Here is a 21,529-nt window from a genome sequence, read left to right on the forward strand (position 1 = left end):
TCGTCCAATCATGAATACCATTAAGGGGCCGTCCGTAAATTTCGAACTTTTTTCACCAAACGAATTATTTTAGTTTAGACCCAACCCCTCCCTCCCTTCCCCTCAGAACGTAAAAATTGTTGACATACACATGCATATACAGCAAAAGTCGCAAGTGTGTTACTTCTCCTATGGCTATGTACATGTATCGAAGTTTTCTGAAACGAAATTGGTCAACCCCCTCCCACCCCATAACGAAATTATTTCGTTTCGTGAAAAAAGTTCGATAATTACGGACGACCCCTAAACGTGAAGCTGCAGGAGGAGTCTGTCACGTTCGCCTCCAAAAGACCGACTCACAGTCTGGCACACTCTCACACAGCACAAGGAATCCTGGAACAAATAGCTGACCTCTTCAGGGAACCGTCAAACAAATAATTATGAGATGAGCTCACGGGCAGGATCGCCTGGACCCGTGGCAAAGCGGTTTCCATGACATCATGTACACAACTACACATACATGTACACAAGATATCAGCGTCCAGCCACGAATTCTTGGCCGCCGACGTGAAGAGTAACACGCCCGGCAAACAGTGCCATGGTAACTGGTGTGGGTGAGTCGCTTGCTCCGGCGCTATCTCTATAGACGCAGATACGGTCTACAGCACAGAACACGACAGAACACGAGAGAACTAGTAAGAAGACCATAGGCCGGGTCTGTGGGGACTGCCCTAGTAAAAATAATATGAATAAATAATAATAAACAAATAATCTACGTGGAGATAAAAGTTTAATAATAGCAATGAAAAGTATGAATGCCGCAGACATCACCACGCAACATGACAATTTGTTCAAGGTTTGGTTTTGTGTGTTTCCAAAATCGATTTTCACGTTGCGATCATCAGTGGAAATACGCAACTAAAGAGATCAAGGGAAAAACAAAGGTTAAAAATCCAAAGAAGTGTGACACATGACGGGTAACTTGTGGTAAGTATTACAAAAAGTGAGAACTAAAATAAAGTTAGTTCTCACTTTTTGTAATACTTACCACAAGTTACCCGTCATGTGTCACACTTCTTTGGATTTTTAACCTTTGTTTTTCCCTTGATCTCTTTAGTTGCGTATTTCCACTGATGATCGCAACGTGAAAATCGATTTTGGAAACACACAAAACCAAACCTTGAACAAATTGTCATGTTGCGTGGTGATGTCTGCGGCATTCATACTTTTCATTGCTATTATTAAATAATAATAATAATAATTTAAAGGGGAAGTGCATCGATTTTTCAAGTAGGGCTCAGATGAAAGACAATTGGATATCGGTTCCGATGGTATATCTCTCGCTTGCGTACGGCAAGGGAAACTTGCCATATCGCCGATTTCCTGATCCCGTTTCCATGGCGACTACAGGTGATGACGCACATTCTGCTTAGCTCCGTGAGAGAGAAGGTCGATCACTGCAGAATAGGGCTTGAAAGTGATGACGTCAAAACGGCCAGGGAGTAGTAAGTTGACATCAGATTTCTATTTTTGGATCCACTAAGGTGTGACTTTGCTATTGCCTAAGTATGTGGGTGCATAGCAACCCACTCATGTCGCATGCAGGTGTGACTTTTATTTCGCCACCAGTTGTAACCCCGCCCCCAGTAGCCAAATCAGTCAGTTTCACTGGTAACATCACCTTGCTGAGAGTAAGACGGCTTGAAATGTGCTTGGATCCATACAAAAACTGGATCCAAGTGGATCCAATTTTTGAATTTTTGAAATTGTTGCTATGCTGTGACGTAGCACTTTCAAGCCCTATTGTGTCATTTTCAGTTGTCTTCTTGTATTCACGAAGGAAAAGAAGTACTGTGTTCAATGCTGTTAGTGCCGTGAACTGTTTATTAGTAGTCCTCTCCGTTGTGTACTGGGACGTGACACCGACAGGGGAAAGCTGGAGTGCGGAGACGTTAGCTGGCAAGCGAAAATCGTGACGAACCAAGTGCTGAAATCTTGGTTGGGACAAATCAAACATTCAGCATTTACCTCAACCAAGGACCATGCCGTTTGCTCTTTCCACTTCCTGAAGCTGGATGCGCTGCCTGCTGGAGACTCTCCTATCTCTCGTAACATCTTCTGAAGCCAGGTGAGACGACGAGTAGCGGAGATTAGCGAACGAAATAATGTCGTATGTTTTGAAATTTTGCTGAACATATCTCAGGAGAGATGGCACATATGAACTTAGTCCATGTGAACTCAATCAGCCCATGAACTAACCCATGAACAAATGCTTTCCTTGCAGACGTGCATGTGTCTATCCAATCTACACGTGGAGATTATTCCATGCCCTCAGTGAATGGCCTATTTATATATTATTTGTCCATACACTTCATCTGCATGTTGTCTCTATGGAGAAGGGTATTGTTCATTCCATATGAAGAAGTTCGGGCAATAGATGCTTTCCTCTGGTACAATTCTGTTGACCTGATGTTTTTTCTAGCTTCATGGGTAGCTTAGGTGAGGTACCATCACCATCATGTTTACACGAGGGTCAAACACTGCACCGTTCTTTGTTGTGACATGACGTAAGTTATTGTAAGTGCTCGCAGACTCCATACATTCCAGCAACACCTAGCATGGTTTTCCGTCAACGTTGTGGGTGAACAAATTCCACACACACCATGCGCCATACACACACTTGCCCTGCCCTGTTGAGTCACAGCCACGTGCGCCCGGAGGGGCAGTGGAGAGAGAATGGGAGAACGCCGCCCCATGGCGCCCGGGACACAAAAACAAGAGTTGGTCCGGCTACGTAGGGAGCAACACACATATATATACATACACCACACACACAGACACACACACACACACACACACACACACACACACACACACACACACACACACACACAAAATGAGAGTTCGGGTCATCTGCCACGAGACTGACGTACGGCCGAGGAGAGCTTCAGCAGCGGTCGCAGGACACACAGTATTCACCACAACACGGCCCCACTGTCGTTGGAGGCTGAGCCACACACTTGTGACGGGCAAGAACGCCACAGCTAAGAAAGCAACGGCCACAGCGATCACACTGGCATGCTCCACGCTGCTCCTGCACACACTCTCTCTCTCTCTCTCTCTCTCTCTCTCTCTCTCTCTCTCTCTCTCTCTCTCTCTCTCACACACACACACACACACACACACACACACACACACACACACACACGCACACACACACACACACGTGCGCACATACTGCAAGAAAGAAAGAGAGCATGAGTGTCAGATTCTTGCATAGGAAGTGTTTATCAGCACACACTTATACATGCACATGCAGGCACTCAACGACCAACTATGCACCATGCCGTATATTCGTCAAACATAAGATTGCAATACCAAACTGAGAGAACAACATAAAGATCACTTACTTCGTTCTCCTCCAAGTGTGTCCTCCCCAGCCATTTCCCTAGGCGGAATGTAGCCTACGAAATGGTTTCTCTAGACTAGGAGAAGATGCTTGGTATTCGCCATCTGTCCTGAGAATTGTTCAGCAAAAATTTCAAAACATACGACATTATTTCGCTCGCTAATCTCCGCTACTCGTCGTCTCACCTGGCTTCAGAAGATGTTACGAGAGATAGGAGAGTCTCCAGCAGGCAGCGCATCCAGCTTCAGGAAGTGGAAAGAGCAAACGGCATGGTCCTTGGTTGAGGTAAATGCTGAATGTTTGATTTGTCCCAACCAAGATTTCAGCACTTGGTTCGTCACGATTTTCGCTTGCCAGCTAACGTCTCCGCACTCCAGCTTTCCCCTGTCGGTGTCACGTTCCAGTACACAACGGAGAGGACTACTAATAAACAGTTCACGGCACTAACAGCATTGAACACAGTACTTCTTTCACTTCGTGACGTGAATACAAGAAGACAACTGAAAATGACACAATTCTGCAGTGATCGACCTTCTCTCTCACGGAGCTAAGCAGAATGTGCGTCATCACCTGTAGTCGCCATGGAAACGGGATCAGGAAATCGGCGATATGGCAAGTTTCCTTTGCCGTACGCAAACGAGAGATATACCATCGGAACCGATATCCAATTGTCTTTCATCTGAGCCCTACTTGAAAAATCGATGCACTTCCCCTTTAAACTCGGATACTGAGCCAGTAAAAAAATGTAAAAAAGAGAAGAAACACATGAGAACGAGTTATGCAGCAACTATCCACGGATAGTTGCTGCATAACTCGTTCTCATGTGTTTCTTCTCTTTTCTAAATAATAATAATAATAATAACTAGCATTATACATGTACATGTAGTACAGCGGAGATTGGATGTAACGACACTCCATCGCCATCGGGAGAAAGCAAAATGTCACTAAATTCGATCTGTCACTAAATCCGGCAACATAATTTTGTCGCTTAACTCGTTTTGTCGTTACCAAGGTCGATAAATCCAATCTCCAGTGTACATGAACATGTAGGTTAAAATGCCATTCCTTTCTATTTCAGCACCCTAAAAAGATGCCATCCGTAAACGAGAGAGCTTGGAAGCTCAGGGCCCTACGCTATGCTTTTTTGCCTTGATGACCTGGACAAAAAAAAGCATAGGGATGTTATAAATTCTTTAAAAAATTCCTTTTTTTTAAGACATAACCTGGGATTCGAACCCGCACTATCGCGCGCCCTGCATGCATCCCCCGATACACTTTGCATACATACTAATTCTTCCAAGGTGCTTCACGTTATGATCTTGCATTTGAAAGCCCTATTTGAATATGCATTGTGGCCAGCCGTCTTTGATGGTACGGTACGGTATAGGTACGGGACAGGTACGATCGAGGGTAATACGACACCGTCTACCACCTTGATGACGGCAAAAAAAGCATAGGAATGTTATAAATTTTTCAATTCTCCTATTTTTTCCAGGCATATCCTGGGATTCGAACCCGCACTATCGCCCTACATGCATTCCCCCATACACTTCGCATTCATACCCATTCTTCCAAGTTGCTTCACGTTATGATCTTGCGTTTGAAAGCCCTATTTGAATATTGCGGCCAGCTGTATGTGGCCAGCTGTGTTTGATGGTACGGTACGGTACGGGACAGATACGGGATAGCGCCAGGCGTGACACAAACAAACAAACAAACAAACACACAAATACCAAATTAAAGCTGTGTGGACCCTGGCTAGCGCCAGACGTTACTGAAGTAACGTCTTCTGTATAGCTACGGGAATAAATATCTTTATTCCCGTAGCTATACAGAAGACGTTACTTCAACGTCTGGCGCTAGCCAGGGTCCACACAGCTTTAATTCCCGTAGCTATGCAGAAGACGTTACTTCAGTAACGTCTGGCGCTAGCCAGGGTCCACACAGCTTTAATTCCCGTAGCTATGCAGAAGACGTTACTTCAGTAACGTCTGGCGCTAGCCAGGGTCCACACAGCTTTAATTTGGTGTTTGTTTGTGTGTTTGTTTGTTTGTGTCACGCCTGGCGCTATCCGTATCTGACGGCAAAAAAGCATAGGATGTTATAAATTTTTCAATTCTCCTTTTTTTCAGGCATATCCTGGGATTCGAACCCGCACTATCGCCCTACATGCATTCCCCCATACACTTCGCATTCATACCCATTCTTCCAAGTTGCGTTACGTTATTATCTTGCGTTTGAAAGCCCTATTTGAATATTGCGGGAAGCTGTATGTGGCCAGCTGTGTTTGATGGTACGGTACGGGAGACGGTGTCGTATTACCCTCGATCGTACCTGTCCCGTCCCTATCCCCTACCGTACCGTGCCATCAAAGACGACTGGCCACAATGCATATAACTCAAATAGGGCTTTCAAATGCAAGATCACAATGTGAAACAACTTGGAAGAATTAGTATGTATGCGAAGTGCATCGGGGGATGAATGCAGGGCGCGCGATAGTGCGGGTTCGAATCCCAGGTTATGTCTAAAAAAAAGGAATTTTTTAAAGAATTTATAACATCCCTATGCTTTTTTTTTGTCTAGGTCATCAAGGCAAAAAAGCATAGCGTAGGGCCCTGAGCTTCCAAGCTCTCTCGTTTGGTGTTTGTTTGTTTGTTTGTTTGTTTGTTTGTTTGTGTCACGCCTGGCGCTATCCCGTATCTGTCCCATACTGTACCGTACCAGCAAAGACAGCTCGCCACAATATTTTTGTGTGTTTGTGCCATCGACATGCCTGGCGCTATCCCGTACCTGTCCCGTACCATCAAGAGTACGGTACCATCAAGAGAATAAGACATTAGTATATATGCGAAGTGTATCGGGGGAATGCATTCAGTGCAGTAACATTTTGTGTGGATTTGTGTGCGAGGCCGAGATCCCATTAGCAGGCTGGCTGGGCCGCCTGTCGACCTGCCCGGGAATCGCATGTAGGCGGATAGCATAATAACTATAACGTATAATTATACAGTCATGTAGATGTAGAGCAGGGAGTCATATTATGTAAACGACTCCCTGCTGTATGGGGAGATTTTCTGGAAAGAAATACGAAGTAGGGAGACGAGTAAATGCAATCAGAATGGATGTTGGTTGCCGCCAGTATAATAATAATAAGAAGATAAACGCCCGTGATCGGCAGAGTCAGCGCCGGTCCCAGGAAACGTCATCGACTGCAGAACGCCCGTGATAGGCAGAGTCAGCGCCGGTCCCGAAGCTATGCAGAAGACGTTACTTCAGTATCTCATTGAAACGTTTTGGCAATACAATGATGAAGCTAATCAAAGGAAAAAGCATTTCCACCAGTTCTAACAACATGCACGATGAGCTAGGCAACAAAGCATAGCGCAGGGCCCTGAGCTTCCAAGCTCTCTCGTTTGGTATTTGTTTGTTTGTGTGTTTGTTTGTTTGTTTGTGTCACGCCTGGCGCTATCCCGTATCTGACGGCAAAAAATCATAGGGATGTTATAAATTTTTCAATTCTCCTATTTTTCAGGCATATCCTGGGATTCGAACCCGCACTATCGCCCTACATGCATTCCCCCATACACTTCGCATTCATACTCATTCTTCCAAGTTGCTTCACGTTATGATCTTGCGTTTGAAAGCCCTATTTGAATATTGCGGGCAGCTGTATGTGGCCAGCTGTGTTTGATGGTACGGTACGGGAGACGGTGTCGTATTACCCTCGATCGTACCTCTCCCGTACCTATCCCTTCCGTACCGTACCATCAAAGACGGCTGGCCACAATGCATATTCAAATAGGGCTTTCAAATGCAAGATCATAATGTGAAGCAACTTGGAAGAATTAGTATTTATGCGAAGTGTATCGGGGGATGCATGCAGGGTGCGATAGTGCGGGTTCGAATCCCAGGTTATGTCTTAAAAAAGGAATTTTTTAAAGACCGGGGGATGCATGCAGGGCGCGATAGTGCGGGTTCGAATCCCAGGTTATGTCTTAAAAAAAGGAATTTTTAAAGAATTTATAACATCCCTATGCTTTTTTTTGTCTAGGTCATCAAGGCAAAAAAGCATAGCGTAGGGCCCTGAGCTTCCAAGCTCTCTCGTTTGGAAACGAAAACTAGTCGTTTCGGGGGGAGGGGGTTGAGCGCGTGTTCGTTTCTCGAAAAAATATCGATGCACAGTTTTTATGTGTGGGCACGTCCAGAAAAAAAGAAAAAAAGATCGATACTATGCATCGTTTGTACTTCAGTATGTGTTCGTTTCTCAGGGAGGGGACTAGTTTTCGTTTCTAAATAAATATCGGTATTTAGGCCATGGTAAAAAAATAAAGTTGATTCTCAGGTCATGAACCTGTGAAAATCGGTGTGAGCGAGCGATTTTTTATTTTATTTCCCACAATGTTTTTATTTCCAAAGATAGGGATATCCGGATCACACATATGTGCATGGTCACATGACACATGTTCAGGCCAGGGAGTAGAAAAATACCGGTATTTTACTACTCCCTGATTCATGCCTTTCGCATTCACCGTTTTCATGCGCGCATATGCATGCATAGAAATATAAAAAATCGTCGGTGCGCCACCAAAAATCGGTGCGCGCGTACTTGAGAATCAAAAAAAATGACTAGTTTTCGTTTCTAAATAAATATCGGTATTTAGGCCATGGTAAAAAAATAAAGTTGATTCTCAGGTCATGAACCTGTGAAAATCGGTGTGAGCGAGCGATTTTTTATTTTATTTCCCACAATGTTTTTATTTCCAAAGATAGGGATATCCGGATCACACATATGTGCATGGTCACATGACACATGTTCAGGCCAGGGAGTAGAAAAATACCGGTATTTTACTACTCCCTGATTCATGCCTTTCGCATTCACCGTTTTCATGCGCGCATATGCATGCATAGAAATATAAAAAATCGTCGGTGCGCCACCAAAAATCGGTGCGCGCGTACTTGAGAATCAAAGATAATTCTTACCATGGCCTTACGGATGGCCAATAAAATATAAAATACATCAACTAATACGGGATCTCTCTACAGGGCAGGTGAAGAATCACATGTTCTCCTTCTGTGGGAAGCCAGCCCATGATCAGGCGTCAGATGTAGATCCTAAATGGTGAGGGTAGAACAAATCCACCAGCGAGGCATTAGAGTATTGGTAATGGGTAACTCATCCAATATACACTTGGATGTTTCTGACCCCCCCCCCCCCCCCCTGATGATCCCCCCCCCCCCCCCCCCCCTGATGACCCCCCCCCCCCCCCGGGTACTGTAAATCTGTGTTCACAACTGGCGCGTGTACACGTGGTTTGTGCGTATTTTTCTGGCTTTTGGGGTGCCATGCGTACGGAAACACGCCGAAATGGAAGTCCCAACATGTTGGAACTTTCAGCGCGTATCAGGCGCGTACCAGCGTACATGCTGGTCACTTTGACTGGCGGGGTCAACAAATCAGTACTCGAAGGCGTCTGCACGCCCTAAAAATAAGTCGAATTGCTGTTTTTGTGAAAGCCTGAGCGCGCGTCTGGGCACGCATGAACCGCAAGCGTACCACGTCCACGCGCCAGTTGGGAACACAGCTTTTAAGTCTACAAATTTTCGGTGCGTTGAAATTTCGGCCTCCCAAGGCTAAAACACATTTCGGCGCATCAAAATTTCAGCCTGTCCTGCTGCTGCCTGCATACACGGTCACGCTGAACCTTGCAACACAACATTTTGGCCACAACAGATTTTAGGCTAAAGATCCCCAGGCCGAAAATAGCCGAAGGGAGAGAGGAGAGAGAAAGAAAGAGAGAGAGAAAGAAAGAAAGAGAGAGAGAGAGAGAGAGAGAGAGAGCGAGAGAGAGAGTGAGAGACAGACGGACGGACGGACGGACGGACGGACGGACGGACCGACAGACAGACAGACCGACCGACCGACAGACAGACAGACAGACAGACAGACAAGTAAGTGCAATGATGCGGACAAACTGCACCTCACATAAGAGCAGAGAGCACAGAGTTGCTGCGACCAGCACTGACCTTTAAATAGCGTCGTGAATGACGCTGCACACGTACAGCATGCCATCGCTGGTTACAGGCGTTGACGCGTCATCAACTCGATGCCTGTGTCTGATAGACAGGAGAGAAATGGAGTCGGAGAAAGAACATGCATACACTGTCAGCCACTCTGTGCTAGACTGTAGGTGAAAATCATGAACATTTTGTATATGTACACACTTGCCATATAGGTACTTGTCATGTACACACTTGCTATTATCAGTACTGTAAAACTCCCCTAATCCATGCACGCCTCTGATCCAGACTCCACTAATTCGGACGCTCCTAATCCGGACTCCCCTAATCTGGACGCCCCTAATCCGGACTCCCGGTCACTCCCCTAATCCGGACGCCCCTGATCCGGACGCCCCTGATCCGGACGCCCCAGATCCGGACGCCCCAGATCCGGACGCCCCAGATCCGGACGCCCCTAATCCGGACGCCCCTAATCCGGACGCCCCTAATCCGGACGCCCCTAATCCGGACGCCCCTACAAATTGTAATCCAGGCATGCTCGTCTACCGGGAACCTGTCTGACCCATCTAGATGATCACTAAGATTGGCTTTTCAAAGAAAAGAACAGCCCCAAAAATTATTGAGTAGCATAAAAAACGTTTGCTTGCATACATATACAGTAAGCATGTTAGTTCTGATGTGCGGGCAATTCCAAGTTAGTTGCAGGTCTAGGTACGGGCAATTCCTAGGTACGGGCAATTCCTAGGTACGGGCAATTCCTAGGTACGGGCAATTCCTAGGTACGGCCCGCAGTGCTCGATCCCAAGTTCCCAACCTGCCCGGATTACGGGAGCTTCACTCTCCCTGGTACATGTACAGAGTCTGCTCAACATACACAGGAACATACCCATCTGAAACCTGGATGATAGGTGTCTAAGGTCCTCAGGCTGCGTATAGTGCTCTATGTCTCCAGTGGACAGAGCCAGTAATACAATGATCACACAGCAATGACGTAGTAGGAGTAGTAGTAGTAGTAGTAGATTTTATTATTTTACTAGGGGAGTCCCAACAGGCATTGCCTTTTTACTGGGAACCCTAGGTGAATTTTTACCATGTTTACATACAGAGTAAGAGACGGGGCCTGACGGCAGTCAGTGGGAAGAGCATTCCATCTGTCTGCCGCCAGGAAAGAAATAGAACGCATGCCATATTGCGTAGAAACAGGCGGAAGAACTAATGCGCGCTGTGCCTGGCCGCGCGTGCGAGCCTGGTGTCCAGGCACAGCAGCCCTAAGCTGTAACCAAGTCCTTTTCCAACGGCGGAAATGGACTTGGTTGCGTCATTGCTGTGTGATCATTGTAGAATCTGGAAGACATAATTATTATAATTAATCGACGCGGAGACAACAATTTTATAATAGCTACCCAAACGCGGCAGGCCACCTAAGAACCCTCGATCAGAGCCATCGTTAGCACAATTGCCGTCGACGGCAATAGTGCCTCCATTACCCGTATCGAGAGCCGTGGAGATGGATAATGTGCACATTGTCACTAACGTTATAACACAATGCACCATAACAACACAAGAAAGTACACCACAACAACATCCAGCTCAAGACCAAAGTAGACGCTGCGGCGAGGTGATCATGGTGATGCCCCCATCGCCATCGTTGCCGTTGCCTCCCCCAGAACCGCCACCTGCATCTGCCATCGGCAGTGCTGGGGCTGAGTCTGTGGTGTCGCTGGAACGGGCAAATATGGATGAGGTAAGCACTGAACATGAACAAGAAGAAAGAAGGCTGAAGGAAACGGAATTCAACAGAGAAAAAAAATACGATCAACATTCAAAGACCTAGACGATCAACGGCTAATTATTCAATGAATTATTACAGTACTGGATGTCAAGCACCGGTGAAGACACTGGGAACAGAAGATTTAGCAACAACAGGAACAACAACAATGACAACAACAACAATGGTAACAAATTACCATCAAGATCAAAGGAGGAGTCAACGAACAGCGGTTCAGCAACGTGAAGCGAGCCTGGGACCGATCGGTGGTGATGAGGAGAATGACACGGAGGACGACACTGAGGATGAGTTGGAAGATGAGACGGGGGACGAGGTTGCGGTTGGTGGAGACGAGGAATCGGATGGTGATTGTGATCGTAAGAAGTCTGCCGTTTTTCTTCATCTGTTGTCTCACCCTAAGTGTCTGCAGGTGTATGATGATTTTAGTTTTTCTGTTCTTTGTCGTGCACGGTACGCTAGTAAGTTGAAAGTACTTGAGGCTGTTTGTATTCGTTTGCATAAGCCTGATCTTTGTAAGCAGAAGAAACATGTAGTTGCGTTAAGATTGTTTTCGTAGGTGCACAGCATGATTGTTTGTCTCACTACATAGTTCTAGCGTTGCAATTAGTTCCTCACCCCTGTTGCACTTAGCTCTCACTTTACTTCTATTGTCTCACCTTCCCTCATTCTATTTTTAGCACTTTGTTTTGTTCTCGTAACACATTATTGAATGTAGATAAATTATTGATTTGGCTTGGTTATTCTTCAGTCACGGCTTTCCACTGATGATTGTGACAAGAAAATCGATTTTGGTAAACCTTCATGACTTTGTTGTAGTGTGGCGATGACAGCAGAATTTGTTCTCTTTATAGCTATTATAAAATTATTATAATATAATAATTATGTCATCAGTCTGTGCAGTGTTTCGGGGTAAACAAGTTACGTAGTTGTTTACGATAGGATTATATTCCCACTTGGCCATTGTAGGCAAATCATAAGAACCACGACATCTAAAGGATGCTGCATGAAAGTAGGCAGCTGCGAGATGCGTATCTCGCGCATGCTCTTGCATGGCTACGTAATGCATTACATCATAATACAACATCCCCTTCGTCATAAAGGAGTTTAACAACCTACATAACATACCGTACGTATATGACGGCGTGTTCACAATATAGAACATAACATCCAACAATAGCTCTATGTACAAGGTAACAATCATGAATGGCACACGACGGCGTGCTAACAATACAGAGACATAGTATCCAACAATAGCTCTATGTACAATATAACAGTGGCACCTCAGCTACTGTGACATAAGCGAACAGGTCCATGAGGCCTCTCTGGCCCTACACATCCAGGATTGACCTGGGTGCGACTGCGCGGCCAGACCGCGTTCGATACAGCTGGGTGGCAGGTTCAGCAGGCTGGCTGACGTCACACGGTGACGGCGGCTGAGACTGGCTAACGTCGCTCCACGGCGACAGCACGTCACTCGACGGCTGAGGGCCTGCGAGACTGGCATCCGGCGGGAAGTGGACCCGCCTCTCTCTGAGGTGGGTACGGTTGCGCCGCACTTCTGTCCCATGGTCAGGCTGCACCATGTATGACCGTGGCCCGTTGACAGACTGGGTTACGATACCAGGTTCCCACAGGTGCGTGGTCGGGCTGCGGATGCCGACGTGCTGACCAGGAACTAGGGGGCGGAGAGACTGCGCTCGCTGGTCATGGTGTACTTTCTGCTGGTCCTGCCGTTCCTCGAGCTTCTGTCGGATGGCCTCGTCCCGAGTGTCGCGCTGGTGTTTGCGAGGCAGGTTGTCCTGTACCTGACGACCGAACAGCATCTCGGCCGGCGACGGTAAGCCCTGGCACACTGGGGTGGCGCGAATGCACAGCAGTGCTAAGTGCGGGTCGGTCCCGCTCTCCCTTGCCTTCTCGAGAGCTCTCTTAGCGATCTTGACTTGCGATTCGATAAACCCGTTACTCTGCGGGTGATGTGGCGACGACGTACTGTGGCGGAATCCATATTCGGCAGCAAACTCCGCGAACAGATGGCTGCTGTATTGCGGCCCGTTGTCCGACTTCAGCACGGCTGGGATGCCGTGCTCACCGAAAATCTCCTTGAGGTGCTGGATGATGGCTCTGCTGGTCGCTTGTCCGGCAGGCAGCTTCCGGGTGATAAAGTACTTGGAGTAGTAGTCGGCGGCAATGAGGTATTCTGACCCGCCGAGGTAGAACAGGTCCGTGCCTAAGGTGTGCCATGCCCTTGGCGGAATATCGGGCTGCATCAGTGGTTCCTTGGCTTGACTGCTCTGGTGGCGCTGGCACGTCGTGCAAGATGAGACAGTTGCTTCGATATCCTTGTTGATGTCCTTCCAGAAGACGGACGTTCTGGCTCGCAGCTTGGTCTTCTCTATGCCTTGGTGGCTGGCGTGCAGCTTGCTGAGGATTTCCCCCCTCATTGGCGGGGGAATCAGGACGCGACTGCTCTTCAGGATGAGACCGTCCTCGGTGCTCATCTCGTCGCGGAAATTCCAGTACGGGAGCAGAATTGCCGGCACCGCGCTCCTCTCTGATGGCCAGCCACTGAAGATCATCTCCTTCAGTGCTGACATCTCGGCGTCTTTAGCCGACTCCTCGCGGATCCTCGTCATCGCTGCATCGCTGAATTGCGGGAACACGGCGTGTACACTGACGTCGAGGTCCTCAATTGGCTCTGTTTCCTCTGGCGACAGTCGGGATAGCGCGTCTGCGATCGGAATGTCCTTTCCGGGGCGGTACTTGATGGTCATGTCGTACGGCTGCAGCTTCAGCAGCATGCGCTGTAGACGCGGCGGGGCTGCGCGGAGGTGCTTGAGCTTGATTGACTCCAGCGGCTTGTGGTCGGATTCTACTGTGAATGACTGACCGAATAGGTAGGTGTGGAATCTTTCACACCCGTATACGACAGCTAAGAGCTCACGCTCAATATTGGCGTAGCGAGACTCCGTCTCGGTAAGCTTCTTGCTGGCGAATGCAACAGGCTTGTCGTCCTGCAGCAGAGTGGCGCCGAGACCTTTCATGGAAGCGTCGACTTGTAGTGTCGTTGCCTTGCCTGGGTCAAAGTAACTGAGCGTTACCTCTGTCGAAATGGCGGCCTTGACCTTGTCGAAGGTGCGCTGGTGGCTGTCTGTCCAGGCGAACGGTGTATCTGGCTTGGTCAGCTCACGCAGGTGCGCGGTCAGTGTGCTGGCATTCGGTATGAACGGGCTCATGTACGTGACTAGCCCGAGGAACGTCTGGAGCTCGTCCTCGTTCTCGGGGTGCTCCATCTGCTTCAGCGCTGAGACCTTCTTCGGGTCGGGCTGTATTCCGTCAGCGCTGCAGATGATGCCGAAGAACTTGATCTTGTCCTCTTTGATGCGGCATTTGTCTGGGTTCAACTTGAGACCAGATTGTTCGCAGCGAACCATCATCTGGTGCATGTTGAGATCATGGTCCTCGTCTGACGTCCCGTATGTGACGATGTCGTCTGCGATGCCGGTGACGCCTGAGCACCCTTCGAACGTCTGGTCTATCCTTGCTTGGAAGACATCTTGCGACATCTTGAGGCCGAATGGCATGCGAAGGAATCTGTAGCGCCCGAATGGTGTGTTGAAGGTGGTGAGGTAACTGGATTCGTCGTCGAGCTCCACATTCCAGTACCCACATTTGACGTCGACGATCGAGAACACTTTGGCACCTCTCAACTTCGGGGTGATCTCCTCAATGGTGGAGACCACGTGGTGCTCTCGCAGGATGGCGTGATTGAGGTCCTTGGGGTCTAGGCACAGGCGTAGCTTGCCATTGTCTTTGAGGCGGAACACGAGGCTGTTCACCCATGCTGTTGGTTCGCCTTCCTGGATCTTGGTGATGATGCCGTTCTGGATCATGTCCTCCAGCTCCGTCTTGATCTCGTCTCTCAGTGCGATGGCGTGGAGGTGGCGTGGAGGGTGTACAACCGGGACGACGTTGGGGTCCACTGTGATGTGGTACTTGCCTGGGAATTTCCCAATGCCATCGAAGCACTTCGGGTATTGCTTCATCAGGTCGTCCTTGTCTCGGATGCTCGCTGGCTTCTCCTGGACAGCGCAGTTCAGCGTGACTAACTGCAGGGCTGTCGCTGTCGGGAGGCCGATGATAGCAGTGCCAGGGCAGTCCGTGATGTAGAAGTCAGCGAGTTGACTCTTGCCATCGTAAGAGCACGGAATAGGACGGGTTCCGCATTGCTTTATCTTGGATCCGCCGTACGCTGTGAGGGTGGTACTTGACGGCTTCACGGACTTCGGCTTTGGGTATCCGTTTGGTCCGACGTGCTGGGGAAACATTTGGCAGAACACTCTCAGCGGCAATATATTGCCCTGGGCGCCCGTATCCACCTTGGCTCTCAAGGTGGCCGGTCTGTTGGTGTTGTCCAGGCTGACATTGAGGGTCGCGAACACCTCTCGCTCTAGTGGCGGTTGGTGACGCTCGACGCTGTCGATGATGACGGCGTCGAAATGCAGTGCGTCGAAGCGTCTCCGTGGGCTGGGGCTCCTCTGGGGGTAGCGCTCCCGCGGGCTGGGGCTCCTCTGGCGCCAGCGTCCGCGTTGCTGGCCCCTTCCATGTGCCTCGTCTCTCCCCTGCGAACGGCATACGTTTGCCCAGTGATTCGCCTTCCCGCATTTGTTGCAGGTGGAGCCGTGCGCTGGGCACTTGCTTGGGTGGTGGGTTCGTCCACATTTGCCGCAGTCTGCGTGTCCCACAGATTTGGAAATGGCGTGAACCGTTTCAGGTAGACGGCTGCTGCTGGTGGCAGTGGACAGCTGCTCCATGTGGCGCTGTGTTGCTTCATAAGTACGGGCCTTGTCAAGCGCTTCGTCCAGAGTCAAATCACTACCACCCTCCAGCAGGCGTTCTTGCACTTTCGAGTGCTTCGTCCCCACGATTAGCTGTTCTATCAGGCGATCGTTAGTCTCCTGAGCGTCCCTGAACTTGCACTTGGACGTCTTCTTCTTACACCTCGCAAAGAAATCATCTACAGACTCGTCGGGTTGCTGGCGGTATTTCTGAAGCTCAAACCGAGCCAGTCGTGCATTTACCCGTGGCTGCAAATGCTTGTTAAATTTCTTGAAGACGGCAGCTACTTTGGATTTGTCGCTTGCATTATCCCACTCGAAACTATTGAAAGCATCAACACCAGTTCTCCCGATCCATAGCATGACATAGGCGACCTTTTCCTTGTCGGACTTGTCGGAAAAGGGCCCTTGGAAAACTAGAAGGCAGTATTGTTGGAACCGCTCGAATTCATCAGGTAAATCTGCGGCTTGCCAATCCATCGACGGCGGGGTAAATCCGGCTGCTTCTGCCATTTTACCTCTTGCACCGGTGGCGCTACTGCGACAATTCTAGGGCGTTTATTTAGTTTACTTCTGACACCATGTTTCGGGGTAAACAAGTTACGTAGTTGTTTACGATAGGATTATATTCTCACTTGGCCATTGTAGGCAAATCATAAGAACCACGACATCTAAAGGATGCTGCATGAAAGTAGGCAGCTGCGAGATGCGTATCTCGCGCATGCTCTTGCATGGCTACGTAATGCATTACATCATAATACAACATGCAGAGGATGATGTGATGCATGGGCATTGCTGATGCTGACACAGAAATGATGTTGACGTAAGCAATTAGCGGACTGGACTTGTTCCCGGCTCTCTTACTAGAGGCAATACGCAGCTGTAATGCATTGCGGCATACACAGCATAAACTGGTACACTATGCTCCATACCACCAACGACGTCTACGTGAACAATTGCCTGCAATGGCAGCAGCAGCAGCAACACTGAGCATTAGGGGTGGCTGCAGCCGCAACACCTGCACTACAGCCCAGTGGAGGCAGCAGCATATTCAAAGGAGGCGGCAGCCGCTGAGCAGCAGCATTTCCCCAATAGTGGGCCGGCTGTGTTTCAATGCATGTGCAAGTACAGAAGACCTGAAAACAACTACTACACAAACAATGGTGGCAACAACGACGTCGACGACAGCCGCAGTACCAATAGGAGGGGAAAGAGCGGCTGTAGAAGAAGCAGCAACAGCGACAGCAGCAGCAAAAACAGCAGCTGCAACGTCTTCAGAAGCAGCGGCGGTGCCAGCGGGCGCGGCGGCAGCGGCAACAGAAGCAGCAACTGCAACAGCAGCAACTGCAACCGTTGCAGCAGCAACAGCAGCAACAGCAACAGCAGAAGCAACAGCAGCAACAGCAACAGCAGCAACAGCAGCAGCAACTGCAGCAGCAGCAACTGCAGCAGCAGCAACTGCAGCAGCAGCAGCAACAGCAGCAGCAGCAACAGCAACAGCAGCAGCAGCAGCAGCAGCAACTGCAGCAGCAGCAACAACAGCAGCAACAGCAGTATCAAAGCGCAACAGCGATGGTGACGGCAGAAACAGCAGCAACAGCACCAGCAGCAGCAGCAACAGCAGCAACAGCAACACTGAGCAGCAGCAACAGCAACAGCAGCAATGGCAAAAACAGCAGCAACAGCAGCCACAGCAGCAACAGCAGCAGGAGCAACAGCAGCAGCAACAGCAGCAGCAGCAACAGCAGCAACAGCAGCAACAGCAGCAACAGCAGCAACAGCAACAGCAGCAACAACAGCAACAACAAAAGCAGCAGTGGTGGCAGCAGCAGTAAAAGCAGCAGCGGTAGTGCCAGCAGCCGCTGCCGAGTAGTGGCAGCAGCAACAGCAACAGCAGCAGCAACAACAGCACCAGCAACAGCAGCAACAGCAGCAGCAACAGCAGCAGCAAAAGCAACAACAGCAGCAGCAGCAGCAAAAGCAGCCGCAACAGCAACAGCAAAAGCAACAGCGGTGGGGACGGCAGAAACAGCAGCAACGGCAGCAGCAGAAACAGCACCAACACCAGCAGCAGCAGCACCAGCAGCCACAGCAGCAGCAGCCACAGCAGCAGCAGCCACAGCAGCAACAGCAGCCAAAGCAGCAACAGCAGCAGCAGCAACAGCACCAGCACCAGCAGCCACAGCAGCAGCACCAGCAGCCACAGCAGTAGCCACAGCAGCAGCAGCCACAGCAGCGACTGCAGCGGCAACAGCACCAACAGCAGCAGCAACAGCAACAACAAAAGCAGCAGTGGTGGCAGCAGCAGTAAAAGCAGCAGCGGTAGTGGCAGCAGCCGCTGCCGAGTAGTGGCAGCAGCAACAGCAACAGCAGCAGCAACAGCAACCACAACAGCAGCAACAACAGCACCAGCAACAGCAGCAACAGCAGCAACAGCAGCGACAGTAGCAACAACAGCAGCAGCAAAAGCAACAACAGCAGCAGCAGCAGCAAAAGCAGCAGCAACAGCAAAAGCAACAGCGGTGGTGACGGCAGAAACAGCAGCAGCAGCAGCCACAGCAGCAGCCACAGCAGCAGCCACAGCAGCAGCCGCAACAGCACCAACAGCAGCAGCAAAAGCAGCGCAAACAGCACCAACAGCAGCAGCAACAGCAACAACAAAAACAGCAGTGGTGGCAGCAGCAGCAGCGGTAGTGGCAGCAGCAGTAGTGGCAGCAGGAACAGCAACAGCAGCAGCAGCAACAGCAGCAGCAAAAGCAACAGCAAAAGCAACAGCAACAACAGCAGCAGCAGCAACAGCGGCGGCAGCAGCAGCAGCAGCAGTAAAAGCAGCGGCAACAGCAGCAACAACAACAACAGCAGGAGCAGCAACAGCAACCACAGCAGCAGCAAAAGCAGCAGCAGCAAAAGCAGCAGCAGCAAAAACAGCAGCAGCAAAAGCAGCAACAGCAATGGCAACAGCAGCAAAAGCAGCAGCCAAGAAAAAGCAACAGCAGCAGCAGCAACAGAAGCAGCAGCAGCAAAAGCAACAGCAATGGCAGCAGCAACAAACGGAAGCAGTAACAGTAGCAAAAGCAGCAGCAACAGCAAAAGCAACAGCGGTGGTGACGGCAGAAACAGCAGCAGCAGCCACAGCAGCAGCCACAGCAGCAGCCGCAACAGCACCAACAGCAGCAGCAAAAGCAGCGCAAACAGCACCAACAGCAGCAGCAACAGCAACAACAAAAACAGCAGTGGTGGCATCAGCAGCAGCAGCGGTAGTCGCAGCAGCAGTAGTGGCAGCAGGAACAGCAACAGCAGCAGCAGCAACAGCAGCAGCAAAAGCAACAGCAACAACAGCAGCAGCAGCAGAAAAAGCAACAGCGGTGGTAGCAGCCGCAGCAGTCACAGCAGCAGCAAAAGCAGCAGCAACAGCAAAAGAAGAAGAACAGCAACAGAAGCAGCAACAGCAGCAGCAACAGCGGCGGCAGCAGCAGCAGCAGCAAAAGCAGCGGCAACAGCAGCAACAACAACAACAGCAGCAGCAACAGCAACCACAGCAGCAGCAAAAGCAGCAACAGCAATGGCAACAGCAGCAAAAGCAGCAGCCAAGAGAAAGCAACAGCAGCAGCAACAGAAGCAGCAGCAGCAAAAGCAACAGCGATGGCAGCAGCAACAAACGAAAGCAGTAACAGCAGCAAAAGCAACAGCAACAGCAAAAGCAACAGCGGTGGCAGCAGCAACAAACGGAAGAAGTAACTGCAGCAAAAGCAACAGCAACAGCAAAAGCAACAGCAGCAGCAGCAATAACAGCCACAGCAGCAGGAAAAGCAGCAGAGGTGGCGGCAGCAACAGCAACGGCAGCAGCAAAAGCAACAGCGGTGACAGCAACAGCAACAGCGGCAGCAGCAGCGGTGGCAGCAGCGGGGGCAGCAGTGGTGGCAGCAGCGGGGGCAGCAGCGGTGGCAGCAGCGGTGGCAGCAGCGGTGGCAGCAGCAGCAACAGCAACAGCAGCAGCAGCCATAGCAACAGCAGCAGCAGCAGCAGCAGTTGCAGCAGCAAAAGCAGAAGTAACAGCCATAGCAGCAGTAGCAGCAGCAGAAGCAGTAGAAGCAGTAGCAGGAGCAGCATTAGAAGGAGCAGGAGGAGCAGGAGGAGAAGAAGAAGTGAAAACAACATGAAGAACACTCATCGCTTATCACCTCTCACCTAATTTTCGTTTGACGTGTTGATCCACGTGCTACATCCCAGCATTGGTCTGCTCCGCACTCCGCCATTGTTCTGTTCCTCACTCCGCCATTGGTCTGTTCCGCACTCCGGCATTGGTCTGTTCCGCACTCCGCCATTGGTCTGTTCCGCACTCCGCCATTGGTCTGTTCCGCACTCCGCCATTGGTATGTTCCGCACTCCGCCATTGGTCTGTTCCGCACTCCGCCATTGGTTGGGGTAGGGGGAGGGGGGTTGTAGGGAGGGGCTCGCAGGAAGGGTAATGTGGGGGGGGGGGGGGGGGTAGGGGTGGAGGGTACAATCTGTCACTTGCAATGGGGTTGTTGAGTTCAAAAACATTTTAGTGAATATATTTGGAAGGTTGATACAGAGAAACCTCGTTAAGAAGAACACTGATAAGACAAACTTTTGATTAAGAAGAAATAGAATTCCAAGCACTATTGGATTCATCACTGTGTATTCACTGGGTAAGACATACGGATAAGAAGAACTCCCGTTATTGCGAACAAATACCGTCGGTCCCTTGAAGTTCGTCCTAAAGAGGTTTGATTGTACTACTTTGAACCCCCCCTCATGCACTCGTGCACCCTAAACCCGTAAGTACCCCCCCCCCCCCCCGCCCATTCCGGGCACATAGTTGTAAGCACCATCTGCAAGTACTGGCTGCAAACAACCCCCAAACCCTCTCCCCCATTCCATGCACGACAATACATTCCTGTAAGCTACCTCTCTCTCTCTCTCCCTCCCCCCTCTCACTTTTCCAAGTACACATGCCCACACGACCCTACCCCCCCCCCCCCCTCTCACTTTTCCAAGTACACATGCCCAAACGACTTAACCAGCACCCCCCCCCCCCCCCCCCATCACCCCATGCAGATCAACCTACATGTATCTGCAAGCATCTGTATTGATGTTTAACCGCAAGTAGCCACAGTGCACAGGGAGACTACACTGGTGACTTTAACACATAACGACGCCGGCTTTTCTCCACTGCTGCCATCTCAGTCACCTGTGGGGGCAGTGCCGAGTTATACCGGCTTGCATATGCCATCACTGGACAGAGTCGAAAGGTATTTCGTTTCGGGTACTTTGGTCTCGTGGCGTCTCCCTGGACGCTACGATTCCAGGATGCGCACGCACACCCACCCCGCTCATGCACAGTACTACAGCTCTCGTTTCACGCACGCACCCCCCCCCCCCCCCCACACACACATAATTATGCACCCCCCCCCCCCCCAACAGTCAACACACACGTGTACACCCTCTCTCAGTCTCCCCCCCCCCCCCCCCTCGAAA

General features: G+C 50.0%; 1 long non-coding RNA gene and 1 pseudogene across 1 annotated transcript; one reads left to right on the forward strand and one right to left on the reverse strand.

Moving 5' to 3' along the window:
* Positions 1-284: 284 nt before the first annotated feature.
* On the reverse strand, positions 285-20,486 carry LOC135820813 (uncharacterized). Its single transcript, XR_010554204.1, has 3 exons — positions 20,216-20,486; positions 9,410-9,499; positions 285-638 (listed from the first exon to the last, which is right to left on the reverse strand). It is a non-coding gene; the product is annotated as an uncharacterized LOC135820813 (long non-coding RNA).
* LOC135821230 (putative uncharacterized protein DDB_G0271606) lies at positions 16,813-20,187 on the forward strand (annotated as a pseudogene).
* Positions 20,487-21,529: the final 1,043 nt, after the last annotated feature.

The sequence above is a fragment of the Sycon ciliatum genome, chromosome 7, assembly GCF_964019385.1.
Source record: "Sycon ciliatum chromosome 7, ocSycCili1.1, whole genome shotgun sequence".
NCBI classification, from domain to species: Eukaryota; Metazoa; Porifera; class Calcarea; order Leucosolenida; family Sycettidae; genus Sycon; species Sycon ciliatum.